At 45.1% G+C, this 15,662-nt stretch overlaps 1 pseudogene; it reads left to right on the top strand.

Moving 5' to 3' along the window:
* Positions 1-451: 451 nt before the first annotated feature.
* Positions 452-1,458, top strand: LOC148382172 (general transcription factor II-I repeat domain-containing protein 2 pseudogene; annotated as a pseudogene).
* Positions 1,459-15,662: the final 14,204 nt, after the last annotated feature.

The raw sequence follows: 15,662 nt of genomic DNA, 5'->3' as shown, positions 1-15,662 counted from the left end.
CAGTTTTTTTTTTTTTCGTGCCAACAAAACACAGGAAAACTCCACAAGAGCAAGTTATGAAGTCGCTAAACTTATTGCCCAGCACGGCAAACCGTTTTCAGACGGTGATTTCATAAAGCAGTGCCTCATCAAAGTCACAGAGGTAATGTGCCCAGAAAAAGTGCCGGATTTTAACAATGTGAGCTTATCCAGAAACACAGTGGTGCAGAGAATTGAGGACTTGTCAGCGAACGTGAAACTCCAGCTGAGAGACAAGGCTTGTGCTTTTGATTTTTACTCAATAGCATGCGATGAGAGCACAGATGCCACAGACACCGCGCAACTGTTAATTTTTCTGCGGGGAGCAGATGATAATTTTTGCTGTACGGAGGAGCTGCTTGATATGATGAGTCTAAAAGGCACAAGGACGGGAAAATATATTTTTGAAGCTGTGTCAGAGGCAGTTGAAAAGATGGGGCTTAAATGGGACAAGCTCTGTGGAGTAACAACGGACGGAGCTCCGGCCATGACTGGCGAGCGCAGAAGAATGGCATCGTTGGTGTGCGCCAAGGTAAAAGAGAGCGGAGGTGAGGCTGTTAGGATGCACTGTATAATCCACCAAGAAGCACTGTGTGCCAAGACTGTCCACGATGTGATGAACACTGTCGTAAAAACTGTCAACGTAATTCGAGCAAGAGGACTGTACCACAGAGACTTTCAGGCTTTCCTATCTGATGTGGATGCTGAATACGGGGATGTACTCTACCACTCTGATGTGCGCTGGTTCAGCCGCGGCTCTGTGCTGCAGCAGTTTTTTTCGCTGAGATCAGAAATCGACCAGTTTTTAAAAGAGAAGGGCCGACCTCTTCATGAGTTAAGTGACCCTCTGTGGCTGGCAGACCTGGCATTTTTAGTTGATCTTACGCATCATCTGAATACACTGAACAAGAACCTACAAGGCAAAGAACAGCTGGTGCCACACCTGCATGCGCACATAAAAGCCTTCTGCGTAAAGCTCCGCCTGTTTGAGACACAACTACGAGGCTTTAATGCTGCACACTTCCCTGTGCTGTCTGAAATCAAATCTGCTTTTCCAAACGCCGACCTTTCTGCTAAAAAGGAGAAATATGTGTCTGTGATTTCCTCTCTCATGACGGAATTCAACCAGCGTTTCCAAGATTTTTCTGCCATTGAAAAACAAATCAAGCTGTTCTCGACCCTCTTCCTGGTGGATGCAGAAGAAGTGGAAGAGAGTCTGCAGTTAGAGCTGATTGAAATTCAATGTGATGATTCTCTGAAGAGTCAGCATCAGCTTCTCCCCCTCCCCGAATTCTATCAGAGTTTGGATAATGCCAAGTTTCCTCTGATGAGACCCCACGCAAAAAGAATGATGAGCCTGTTCGGCTCCACATACATATGTGAACAAACATTTTCTCTGTTCAATCAGAACAAAAGCAGACTGAGAACCAGAATAACTGAGAGCCATCTCTGTGAAGTCCTTCGTGTCTCAACCACCAAACTTTCTCCTGACATGTCAGCCATCCTTCAATCCGAAGTACAGCATCACTGCTCCCACTGAGTGCAATGTTCTTCACAATACACAGTATTCATGTGTCAGTATGTCACCTCTAGTGTGTGGCTTGGCCCTTTGTTTATTTTTCCGTATTTGGCCCTCACTAAAAAAAGTTTGCAGTAATCCGAGCAAAAGGATTCCCAACCAAGTACTGAGTGTATTAATGGATATTTTCAAATGTTTGATTTTGTTTTGCTGTTTTAAATCTTTTTTTTTACTTGGTCTGAGGAAATATTCTAATATTTTGAGATAGGATATTTGAGCCAGGGTTCCTTAATACAGCATCCTAGCTACCGTTTTTAACTTGCATTTTAAACGTGGCGGTTGTTTGTTGATTAATAAGTCTCTATGTGTCCATCGGCTTCCCAGTAGAAAGAAGAGTGTTTGCTCGTGAGGAGGTAATAGAGAATATGGGAAGATGATCAGAGATTTCTGAGTATAGAATTCCAGACAAGTGATCTCTGTCAAGTATGTTAGTAAATTAAAGTTGCTGAATTTTCAGTTATTCTCGTAGGTTTAATAATCATAGGCTTAAAACAGAAAGAAGACAGACTATCCAGGAAAGACTGAGTTTGTTCCTCAGAGTCCATAATGTTGATGTTGAAATCCCCCATGAGGAAACATTTCTTATTTTCATGAGATACTATAGATAGCGCATAGGTGAGACGGTTAACAAAATCAGGTATCTTAGATTTTGGAGGTTTATAAATGCACCCTATAACTGTTCGATTAGACTCAATAAATACTGCTTCTCCACTCAGCTCAAAACATTGTTCAATATCAGGTCTTTCTTTATATTCCAACTTACTCCTAACATACAGTGAAACACCTCCTCCATTCTTGTCTTCTCTGCATCTGTGGACATTATTGTAATTTTCCAAGGCGTAGTAATCAGAATTATCTTTTTGAAGCCAAGTTTCAGAGATGCCAATAACCGAAAAGGGAAAGTTGAGGTTGGAGCTAGTTAGAGCAAGATGGTCAAAGTTTTTAGGAAGACTACGGGCATTTACATGCAGAAGAGATACACTGGAATTATGGAATGGATCGCTGGCTGTTCTAAATTCATCATCAAGTAAATATTTGCATTTGTCAGTTACACTGTGATTCATGAAATTAAAACAATCAACATCAGGATGGTCAATTGATAATGTATTCCATAGAGAGTCATTAGTACTGTTGATGTCAAGTTAAGTTTCTGCGCTTCTATATGAGGAAATATTGTGCAATGTTGGCATCATTAAGGATGTAGCGTCAGAAAACCGTCATGCATCACAGAGGGGGTAGGCCTACCTATGCAAATCTGTCCAACTCGCCCAATCTCCTAACCATGACCACTCTAGCCTGCTCAGGTGCTCCATTCAGTTTTAAAGTATGTTTTGCAGTTAGAGGACCACATTGCTTGAATATTTCCCTCTTTACGGAGGTACCGAGCCCTCTTGGCTATTTCGGCATTGGTTTTGGTCAGATGTTCATTTATATACACATTTGACCCTTTCAACATTCTACCTTGGCGCAGAAGGTTTGTTTTAAATTTTCTATTGGCGAACCTCATGATGATAACTGCCGGCCTGCTCTTATCTTTCTGGGGAAGAGGGTGGCAAGCTTCTATGGCATTCTCATTTATGCTGATGTGTTTTTTTGTAGGAATTCTTTCACTTGCTGCTGCACTGTATCTTCCTCGTCACTAAGCTCTGTTCCCCTGGTCACAGCTCCTGACCTTGCTGCACCTGCGTATGAGCAGGGTTTTGTTGGCAGCCCGGTGATAATAACATCATTCAATCGAGTATATTGTTCTATATCAGAAAGCCTGTTTTCCAGTTGATCGATCTTCACATCCTTCTCTTTGTTTAATCTCTTTAGTTCCTTGATTTCCTTCATCATATCCATTATAGAATCTTGCTTGGTTGTCATGCTCTCCATTTGGTGGCTCATGAACTCCACTGACTTTCTCAAGACCTCATTAGATCGCTTTAATTCTTCCATATCCTTTTTCGAGGCCATTGCACACTTCTACACAGGGGCTCCACCTGGAGCCCACTGCGTTTATATGGTTTAGGTTAGGTAAAGATGGTGATGATCAGGAATACTTCAGGCAGCAACACTTACCCACCCGGGTCCAACAAGTGGATCCGCTGCTGTGATTAGGCATGAGGATGGATAGGCTGCTGTTTAGTCCTGTAGCGTCCTGGTAGTGGCGAATCCAGGGAGTCTGAACCCCCGTTGAACGGTCAAAGAATCCAAACGACAAACGAGCTTCTCAAACAACGATTGTTTGTTTGTTTGTTTGTTTGTTTGTTTGTTTGTTTGTTTGTTTGTTTGTTTGTTTGTTTGCAGTACAACCGCTAGTAGCTCCGTTAGCTTAGCGTCTGCCGTGTAGCGAAACTGTAGAACCGTACCATGTAAAAAACTGTAGAAAATTACCATGTCTTGGTGATGAAATATGTCCCAGTCGGTGTCTTGGAGGCAATCCTGGAGTTGGCTGAGTGCATTTCCAGGCCAAGTTGTTACAGTCCTTGGAGTGGGCCTGGATCTGCATCTGAGGGGGGTGTATGCAAGGATGAGCAGCAGGGAGAGATGGTCTGACTGTCCGAGGTGGGGGAGGGGCATGGCTCTGTACCCGTGCTTGATGTTGGAGTACACGTGGTCCAAAGTCCTTTACCCTCTTGTTGGGCACTTAACGTGCTGGTTTAACTGTGGGAGTACAGTCTTCGGATTGGTCTTATTTAAGTCTCCTGCTATGATGTTAACACCATTGGGGTAGGCCCGCTGCTGTTCATTGATGGTGTTCAGCAGGAAAGAGAGCGCCGCGCTAGCGTTTAGCATCTGGCGGGACGTAAACAGCGGTGATGATCACCACTGTTATCTCTCTCGGTAGAAAATAAGGCCGGCATCTAACAGACATGTACTCAATGTCGGTGGAGCAGTGCTTCACTATGATGCTACTGTTGTCGCACCAGTCCTCATATACGTAGATCAGGCATGTCCAAAGTCCGGCCCGCGGGCCGGATCAGATTTCTTACGGCCTGCAGCTTTGGTCTTATAATATATTATTTATGGCCCGCCTGCACTGTCAAACTGAATAAAAAAATCATGAAACTTGAAACTGTAATTCATCCTATTACCAAAAGGTGGCAGCAGCACCCCTCTCAGCTCATTTCTGCCATGGCGACTGTAAAGAAAACGAGGAAAGTTGACATTGAGGGCCGTCGTTTTCAAGAGAAATGGAATTACAGTACTTCTTCACTGAAAATCACTACCTTGTTTAAACGATTTCAACCTAAAGAGAAATTATCAGACTAAACATGCTAACACATACGACAAGCTAACAGGGAGTGACCGCGCTGATAAAGTGAAGCAGCTCCAAGCTGAACTGGCATCACAACAGCGATTCTTCACGCGGGGCTGTGAGTAAAAAATAAACCAAAAGTAAATATTAATATTAAATAATACGAAGTGGCCATGTTAATACTGTTGATGTTGTGAACCTGTAGACGTGACACAAACTATTACTTTCTGAAAGATATTGTAAATGACGAGTGAAATTCACTTGTTTTAAGTTTTAATAATAACATCCAACTTTTCATTACTTATATTACTATTACTCCTGTTTAAATTGTTCATGAGGAAAAATAATTTTAAAATCATTTAAATTTAAGGTATTTCATACAGTTTGTTCAATGTTATCTGACTCTTCAGATATGAATGAAAGGCAGAATTTTTGTTTTTAGAGTTCACATCTGCCTGAGTGGCTTATATTTGGTTATTTTGTCATTTAAAAATAAAGACAATTGGGACAATGACATTTGTTTTATAACAGTGTGTATTTGCATGAAACTTTTGTAGTTAAGAAATGTCAGAAAAACTATTGGCCCCCGGGCCCCTTCAATTTATCAAATCTGGCCCTCCTTGCAAAAAGTTTGGACAACCCTGGGATACAGAGCCCCCCCACCTCTACTTTTGCCGTAGTCCTCAGTCCAATCCCAGCGGTGTAGAGAGCGGCCTGCTAGCTGCACGCTAGCATCGGGGATCTTCGGGTTCAGCCAGGTTTCCGTGATGATGAGGGCGCAGCAGTCACGAACGTAGCAATTTCGCTGTGAGGGCGACGTCCGTCTGCTGAACGATCTGAACCGCTTCTTTGCGGTGTGAGGAGGGCGCTTGCCGCTATTGACACCCGTAAGGCGGCGGACCCTGACAACATCCCGGGTCGAGCGCTGAAGGACTGCGCTGGGGAGCTGTTGGGTGTCTTCACGGACATCTTTAACGTTTCCCTGCAGCAGGCCATCGTCCCCTCGTGTTTCAAGGCTGCCACCATCGTTCCTGTGCCGAAGAAACCTGCACCGTCCTGCTTCAATGACTACCGCCCCGTGGCACTGACGCCCATCATCATGAAGTGCTCTGAGCGGCTTGTCATGGAGCACATCAAGTCCGTTCTCCCCCCCACCATTGACCCTTTCCAGTTTGCGTACCGTGCCAAGCGGTCCTATGAGGATGCCATCTGCTCTGCCCTCCACTCGGCCCTCACCCACCTGGAGAGAAAGGACTCATATGTGAGGTTGCTGTTTGTGGACTTTAGCTCTGCCTTCAACACCATTGTGCCGCAGCGACTCATCTGCAAACTGGACGAGCTGGGCCTCAGTACCTCCCTCTGCAACTGGCTACTGGACTTCCTCTGTCAGAGGCCTCAGGTGGTGCGTGTTGGCGACAAAATCTCCGCCAGCATCACGCTGAGCACGGGGGCCCCCCAGGGCTGCGTGCTCAGTCCATTGCTCTTCACCCTGCTGACGCATGGCTGCACTGCGACCTACAGCGACAACCGCATAGTGAAGTTTGCTGACGACACGACTCTGGTGGGTCTCATCACGAAGGGCGACGAGACTCGGTACAGGTCGGAAGTTGACCTTCTGACCACGTGGTGCAGGGACAACAACCTCCTGCTGAACGTCAATAAGACCAAGGAAATCATTGTTGACTTCCGGAAGGGTCACACAACACACCTGCCGCTGATCATCGACGGTGCTGTGGTGGAGAGGGTGAGCTGCACCAAGTTCCTGGGGGTGCACATCAGTGAGGACCTCTCCTGGTCCGCAAACACCTCGTCACTGGCAAAGAAAGCTCAGCGCCGCCTGTACTTCCTGCGGAAGCTCAGCATCTGAGTGTGCCACCATCTTGGAACTCTTATATACCCTTTGTTGGCAATGACAGAGGTCAAACGTTTTCTGTAAGTCTTCACAAGGTTTTCACTGTTAGTATTTTGGCCCATTCCTCCATGCAGATCTCAGTGACGTTTTGGGGCTGTCAATAAGTGCGTGCGTGCTCAAAAAAATTAAAGGAAGTTTTTATCAGGGTATGGCATGAATTCAATTAGACTTTTCTGATAAGGTTTTTGTTAGGTACGTGGCGGAGGGGGTTGTTAATCAGTTTCAGCTGCATTGGTGTTGATGGAATTAACAACAGGTGCACTAGAGGGGCAACAACGAGATGGTCCCCAAACCAGGACTGATTTTGCAGGTGGAGGCCATTTTAAGTTCCTCCTCTTGATCTTTTTTTTAACAGTTTTTCCACAAGTGTTGGCTTTAGCTAGAGTCATTATCACGACTGGGAGCATGAGGCGATTTCTTAACCCTCCTGAAGTTGCGCAGATTGTCCAACTCCTCCAGGATGGCACATCCATGCGTGCAATTGCAAGAAGATTTGATGTGTCTCCCAGTACAATCTCCAGAGCATGGAGGAGATTCCAGGCAGTTACTCTAGGAGAGCTGGACAGGGCCGTAGACGGTCCTCATTCCATCAGCTGGACCGATATCTGCTGCTTTGTGCAAGGAGGAACAGGTTGAACACTGCCCGAGCCCTACAGAATAACCTCCAGCAGGCTACTGGTGTAAATGTCTCTGCCCAAACAGTCAGAAACAGACTTCACGAGGGTGGCCTCAGGGCACGACGTCCTGTAGTGTGTCCTGTGCTCATTGCTCAGCACGGTGGAGCTCGATTGGCATTTGCCGTAGAACACCAGAATTGGCAAGTCCGCCACTGGCACCCTGTGCTTTTCACAGATGAGAGCAGGTTTACCCTGAGCACCTGTGATAGACGTGAAAGGATCTGGTGAAGCCAAGGAGAGCACTATGCTGCCTGCAACATCATTCAGCATGCCAGTTTGCTGGTGGGTCAGTGATGGTCTGCGGAGGCATTTCCATGGAGGGACGAACAGACCTCTACAGGCTGGAGAACGGCAGTCTGACTGCCATTAGGTATCGGGATGAAATCCTTGCACCCATGGTCAGACCCTACGCTGCTGCAGTAGGTCCTGGGTTCCTCCTGATCCATAACAATGCCCGGCCTGTTGTGGCAAGAGTATGCGGACAGTGTCTGGAGGATGAAGGGATTGACACAATTGAATGGCCCTCACAATAACCTGATTTAAACCCGATATAACACCTCTGGGACATAATGTTTCGGTCCATCACACGCCGCCAGGTTGCTCCTCAGACTTTAAAGGAGCTCACTGATGCCCTTAGACAGATCTGGGAGGACATCTCACAAGACACCATCCGTTGTCTCATTAGGAGCATGCCGCGACGTTGTCAAGCATGCATACAAGCTCGTGGGGGCCACACAAGATATTGAAAAGAATTTTGAGTTGCAGAAATTGAATTTAGGCAAAAAGGACAGCCTGCCATATCATTTTTTCACTTTGAATTTTTGGGGTGTATGTTTACTGAGCCCTCTGTAGGCTGAAAACGTTTATTTCCATCAAAAGATGTGGCATCCTTTTGTTCCTGAGACATTAAACTGTCCATATCAGTATAGATATCCCCCCAAAAAATGTCACCATTGAAATCTGATGTGTTTTCAAAGTGTTCCTTTAATTTTTTTGAGCAGTGTACATATATATATATATATATACAACCCCAAACTGCCAGACCAACGTTGATCATAAGACGCCCCAAACTTCCTCAATAGCTGAACTTGAATGTATTTCTTGTAAATAGTTCTGTTTTTACTTTTGGAATCATAGGAATCCTCATTCCATGTTAAAAAAAATAACTTTGGTCCAGGGGTGGGCAATTAATTTTTACAGGGGGCCACATGAAAAACCTGAGTTGTGTCAGAGGGCCACACCTACGATAACTTAAACCTGCTCAATTTTCTTCCATTATAAAATGCACTAAATTATTCATTTTAAATAGTTGGTACTGGTAATTAGAAGAATACAATTATTCTGTTTATATGTTTATTAATCTATGTGAAATTGTTGTGTAAAGGTCAAATAAAAAACAATTATTAATCAGTACAATTTATTCTTAACTTCTTTAACTTTTCCTCAAATGACAAAGCCGCTCCATCTCTGGGTGTGAAGTTTGATAAAAAGTCCATGTTGGGCTTGCAGTTTTGCTAGCAATGTATCAGCCTCTGATGCGCCCTGTTTATCAGACAGATGTATTTTTTCTCATGCTTGGTCGTGTAGTGGCGACTCAAATTATATTCTTTAAACACAGCGACCTGTGTACCACAAAATAGGCACATGGCTTTACTTTTCATTTCTGTAAAGAAATACTTGGCAGTCCATGTCTTGTTGAAAACACGGCGCTCTTTGTAAACTTTTATTTTCTGAGGGTCAGCACACATTTCTCGGGCAGCATTACTTCGCACTGTTCACCTTCACGCACAGCTCACATACACGTACGCTACACGGAAGTGCGACGCCTTTTAAAATAAAAGCGAAACAGTTGTATTGTACGCATGACACATTTTTTTTTTTTAAATTAGGGAGTAATCAAATATAATTTACGATTGGCCTCATGCGGGCCGGACAGGGACGCACAAAGGGCTGGATGTGGCCCGCGGGCTGTAATTTGCCCAGGTCTGCAGTTTAGTCGAATTGCTCCCTGTGTGGATCCTGTAAATGTTCTTGTATGCTGTCAAAATGTTATAAATATGAATAAACAAAGTTATCTGCTGTCTACAGAAACAATGAGGAGCATGTTTGCAGTGCGCTTGGTTTAGTTTTACTATCACTTATTTGTCCTCCACATGCTCTCACATTATACAACCGATTTACACCGTTCCAATTTCAACATACTCCACACATTCACCCTATGAGGATTATCTCATTCCACATGTTTTTTTTCCACAATTTAAAATTTTACATTGATAATTCCTCCATTCATTTCCAATGAAAAATGAGCTCTCTTGGTAGGGTGCTTGCTCCTTGACTGAGGGGTTTGTGGTTGTGTCAGGAAAAGAGACCAAGTGTGACCAAGTGCAACACAAACCTTTATTGAAAAGGGGAAAGGGAAAGTGGAAAGTTGGACTGCCGGTCTGGCTGGTGTGGCTGAGCAGAATAGCGCAGCGCGCAGTCGTGGTCAGGGGCAAGCAGGTAGTCGAGACAGGCTGCGTGGTCAAGGGCGGGCAATCAGTCAAGGCAGGTGGCGTTCGTACGTGGTCGGTCAGTTTGACATAAGCGGTTGGCAACAGGGAAATAGCACGGACTGACAGGCACGAAGCACAAAGAGCAAATGGATGGCATACGGGAACGAACTGACAAAGGAGTGACCGGATGACAGTGTTTAACTAGGGAGATTAACAAGCAGGTGAGAGACACAGTCTCTCCAGCGCGTCCTGGGTCGTCCGTGGGGTCTCCTGCCGGTGGGACATGCCCGGAACACCTCCCCAGAGATGCGTCCAGGAGGCATCCTGATGAGATGTCCGAGCCACCTCATCTGGCTCCTCGCAACGTGGAGGAGCAGCAGCTCTACTCGGAGTCTCTCCCGGATAACCAAGCTTCTCACCCTATCACTAAGGGAGAGTCCGGACACACTGCGGAGAAAACTCATTTCGACCGCTTGTATCCGGGATCTCGTTCTTTCGGTCACAACCCATAGCTCGTGATCATAGGTGAGGGAAGGAGCGTAGATCGACCAGCAAATTGAGAGCTTTGCCTTTTGGCTCAGTTCTCTCTTCACCACAACAGACCGGTACCAAGTCCACATTACTGCTGACGCTGCACCGATCGCCTGTCGATCTCACGCTCCATCCTGCCCTCCTTTGTGAACAAGACCCCAAGATACTTGAATTCCTCCACTTGGGGCAGGATCTCATCCCCGATCTGGAGAGGGCATTCCACCCTTTTCCGACTGAGGACCATGGACTCAGATTTGGAGGTGCTGACCCTCATCCCGACCACTTCACACTTGGCTGCAAACCGCTCCAGTGAAAGCTGGAGATCACCACGTCGCCTCCTAAAAGCAGAGAAGCAATGCTGAGGTCTCCAAACTGGACACCCTCGACCCCTCAGCTGCGCCTAGAAATTCTGTCCATAATAGTTATAAACAGAATCGGTGACAAAGGGCAGCCTTGGCGTAGTCCAACCCTCACTGGGAACGAATCCGACTTACTGGAAATGCACACCAAACTCTGGCATCAATAATACAGGGATCGAACCGCCCTTATCAGTTGGCTCGGCACCCCGTACTCCCGAAGCACCCTCCACAGAACTTCCCGAGGGACACGGTCGAACGCCTTCTCCAAGTCCACAAAACACATGTGGACTTGTTGAGCGAACTCCCATGCCCCCTCGAGGATCCTGCCGAGGGTATAGAGCTGGTCCACTGTTCCACGGCCAGGAGTTTTTTAACTGCCTCAGTGACTTCGACCCCAGAGATTGGCGAGTCCACCTCAGAGTCTACAGTTCCTGCTTCCACCAAGGAAGGCGTGTCGGTGGAATTGAGGAGGTCTTCGAAGTATTCTCCCCACCAATTCATGACGTCCCGAGTCAAGGTCAGCAGCACGCCATTTCCACTGTAAACAGTGTTGACGGTGCACTGCTTCCCCCTCCTGAGACGCCGGATAGTGGACCAGAATTTCCTCGAAGCCGTCCGGAAGTCATTCTCCATGGCCTCGCCAAACTCCTCCCATGCCCAGGTTTTTGCCTCAGCAACCGCCGAAGCCGCGTTCCGCTTGACCATCCGGTACCTGGTAGCTGCCTCTGGAGTCCCACAGGCCAAAACGGCCCGATAGGACTCCTTCAGCTTGACGGCATCCTTTACCGCCGGTGTCCACCTGCGGATACGGGGATTGCCGCCACGACAGGCACCGACCACCTCTCCGGTCGGCTGCCTCAACAATGAAGGCACTCAATGTCCCCCGCCTCCTCCGGGACGTGGGAAAAGCTCTGCCAGAGGTGGGAGTTGAAGCTCTTCCTGACAGGGGATTCTGCCAGACATTCCCAGCAGATCCTCACAGTACGTTTGGATCTGCCAGGTCGGACCGGCATCATCCCCCACCATTGGAGCCAACCCACCACCAGGTGGTGATCAGTTGACAGCTCCGCCCCTCTCTTCACACGAGTGTCCAAAACACTTGGCCGCTGAAGGAATGAGGTCGAAATACAAAAAGTCCTGCCTCGCTACAAAAACAGATATGCTCAAACCTCATTGAATAAAGTACATAAGCAGACAAGTATATTCACATATTAAATAAATAAAAGAAACATTTGAAGCATATAATTATACCTACACACCAAATCAATAAAGAAGACATAACTAGACATTTTTGATAAGTGGTGATGAGAAAGGTTTTTATAACTTTATGATCTGATATATATATTTCTGAGGACTTTGAAATAACAAATGACTTTTGATATATTGCCTAAATACCTTAATGACCCTTAAGGAACTGTGGAATGCATGCCTGATGTTTTTTCTCTGAATCATGGACACGGCCAGAGTCGTCTTGACCGTTCAGTACTTGATTGTATCTTATGTTTTGACTAATGCTAGACGCCAGTTTTTGATTACTACTGAACGCTCTGCACAGAGGGAAATAGTTTGCCTAACAAAGCAAAGATACGGTTGAATGCGGTACGACAGTGTATGTCCAAGATTGGAGAAGAATGTTCACAGGAAGGTCACGTGGAGATAAAACCAGTGGGTGCCAGAAGGAGCCACCCGAGAACTCGGCCAAAGATGATCGCCAAGGCCGAGAGACGGGATGGAAGACAACAGCCCCCTCCACACACACACACCAACAGCCCCCCACCAACACACCGAATCGCCCATAACCAGCACCACTCCCATGGAAGCAGACTCTCCTTCGAACTTGCCCCACCCCGAAGACTCATCGCCCATCAATCCCAGCCCACAATGTGCTACTGAATATAAAATTGATCTAACAACCTTGGACTTTGCCTTTTCTGAATGGAGACTTTCCGCTCTTGAAGGGCCCAGCGCTGTATTGCACTTTCCTGAAAACAGAGCTTTATGAACAAGAATTGTGATTGAACTCAACCAACCTGTGTAAGTCTAATTTCTGCTTCAGTGTCTTTGCATTTTCCTAAATCTGAAGAAATCAAACGAGCACGCAGTGAGTAAATTGGATAACAGGTGATTGGCAAAGGCTTTTGCTGTGAGGCGCAGATAACGCGCTCCCTAAATTGTGGACAGAATCCAACACCGCAAATCCGATGCCATGACTAGAAAGTCGATCATTGAACTGGGTCCTAGGGTGTCCTGGTGCCAAGTGCACACATGGACACCCTTATGTTTGAACATGGTGTTCATTATTGACAATCAGTGTTGAGCACAAAAGTTCAATGGGAAGCCCGTTTTCGGGCTGTGCCCGGCCGTGCCCCATGGGCGAAGGCAAGGCCACCAGACGCTCGCCTTCAAGCCACACCTCTAGGCCTGGCTCCAGAGGGGGGGGGGCAGTTGACCCGCGTCCGGGCGAGGGAAAACTAAGTCCATATATTTTATTCTTCATAAGGGTTTTTTTTTTAGCTGTGCTTTGTCTGGTCCTTCACCTAGGACCCTCTTGCCATGGGTGACCCTACCAGGGGCATGAAGCCCCAAACAACAACGCAAAGCCCTTCACCACGATAAGGTGATGACTCACTTGAAACCCTCTTTTGAAACCTAAACCTAATTTGAAACCCTACTTTTAAACTCTAACCCTAATTCAAAACCCAACTTTGAAACTGTATCCCGTTTTAAACCATAATAAGAAATCCTATTTTAAAACACTAACTCTAGTTTGAAACCCTATCGTGAAACCGTAACTAGGGATGTTCCAATCAGTGGCCATGAGTGTGATCGATTGACGTGGCTTTGGTGTAAAAGAGCGACGACTACCAATTTTTCTTGAATATTGAATTGTTCAGATTTTTTTTTCCAACTTTGATTTTTGAAGAACTTGAGTGTTTTAGCTCACTTGGTAGAAGCTCTTGCTCATTGATCAAGTGGGTGGTGGTTTTTAGTCCTGTCTTCAGCTGTATATTACTAATATGCTCTAGGTGCCAACAACTTTACAAATATGATCAAATACAATTCAGTGTCCCCACAAGTTCTCGATTGGATTTAAGTCTGGATATTGGGCATGCATTATTTTGCAAACGTTAATATTGTTAGTTAGAACCAAGATTTTGCTCATTTAAAGTAAGCAAGGAAATCAAATCTAGACTTTTCAAACAGATCACATGTATCAGCTTTGTTTTTTTTTAATCTTTGTGTATTTGGACTCATTGCTCTTCTAACACTCCTCTTTGGCATACGAAGCTTTTGAAGTGTTTTGACACTAGTAAATGGTGTACTGGCCATGGTATTACTGTCCTCGATTGGCCTGACAATTCCCCTGACCTGAACCCCACAGATAATTTGTGGGGTATTGTGAAGAATAAGCTGAAAGACAACAGACCCAACAATGCAAATGAGCTAAAGGCCGCTATTGAAGCATCCTGGGCATCCATAACACCTCAGCAATGCCACAGGCGGATTGCCTCCATGCCACGCTGCATTGATGCCGTAATCTGTGCAAAAAGATTCCCAACCAAGTACTTACTGAGTGCATTTTCAAATGTTTGATTTTGTTTTGCTGTTATAATTTTTTTTTTTACTTTTTACTTAATTTTCTGAGACAGTCCTGTATAACTTGTAAATAGTATGAAAAGTTGAAAATGTTGCTGTTTGCGCACTTTATTAAATATGTAAATTATTTTTGCCACCATAAATACATTTTCATTATTTTTGTTCCAGTTTTATTGAAGGGAAGGGCTGTTGAGACGTTTAAGATGTCACTTAACCAAAGAAATGTTAATTTCAAAGTTACTGTTGTGCAGAAAATACATGTTTGCACTAAAACCTCGTTTTCTCCTTAGTTACATATTATCTGAGATTGCTAATTTGAGTGAAACCAAGCTATTTTCAAATTGTGAGCACTAAAGAACAGAATATGGTAGAATAATATTTGTCACCATCTTGCTCCACAGAAAGGCAGAGGGATTCATTTCTCCCCCATCCCGTGAGACGTTATAGCTCGTCGCGGCGGTTAGGGGTGCGTTAACGGTCACGATCTTGTTTATTTATATATCGACATTTTCATCTGCTGTTTTTTGTTTATTTATATAATCTTGTTTATTTATATATTGACACTTCCGTCTGCTGTTTATTGATTATTTGACACCGATGATTTTATAAACGTATTATTCATGTAATCGTTTTCTTTAATAACTCTGTTACGTCAGGCCCATTCTCAGCTCTTCGTTTGTGTTTGTCACGTTAGCATACCTATTGTTTAGCCTGTTGCTATCGTATCGAACGATCAATGGATTTAATGAATTGGAGTGACACCGATGGTTTTATAAACATTTTATTTACGTAATAGTTGTCCTAAATCACTCTATATGTTACGTCAGGCCCGTTTTCAGCTCCTCATTTGTGTTTGTCACGTTAGCATACCTATCGTTTAGCCTGTTGCTATCGTATCGAACGATCGATGGATTTAATGAATTGGAGTGACACCGATGGTTTTATAAACATGTTATTCATGTAATAGTTGTCCTTAATCACTCTGTATGTTACGTCAGGCCCGTTCTCAGCTCTTTGTTTGTGTTTGTCACGTTAGCATACCTATCGTTTAGCCTGGTGTTGCTATCGTTTAGCCTGTTGTTGCTCGTTCATGACTGTTTTTGGTGTGGGATTTTGTCGAATAAATTGCCCCCCAAAATGCGACTTATACTCCGGAGCGACTTATATATGTTTTTTTTCACTTTTTGGGGCATTTTATGGCTGGTGCGACTTATACTCCGGAGCGACTTATAGTCCGGAAAATACGGTATTTACAT

The sequence above is a fragment of the Syngnathus floridae genome, chromosome 18 (genome assembly GCF_059516105.1).
Source record: "Syngnathus floridae isolate MCC-2025c chromosome 18, RoL_Sflo_1.0, whole genome shotgun sequence".
Taxonomy (NCBI): domain Eukaryota; kingdom Metazoa; phylum Chordata; class Actinopteri; order Syngnathiformes; family Syngnathidae; genus Syngnathus; species Syngnathus floridae.
This window is presented reverse-complemented; position numbering and strand designations above follow the sequence as displayed.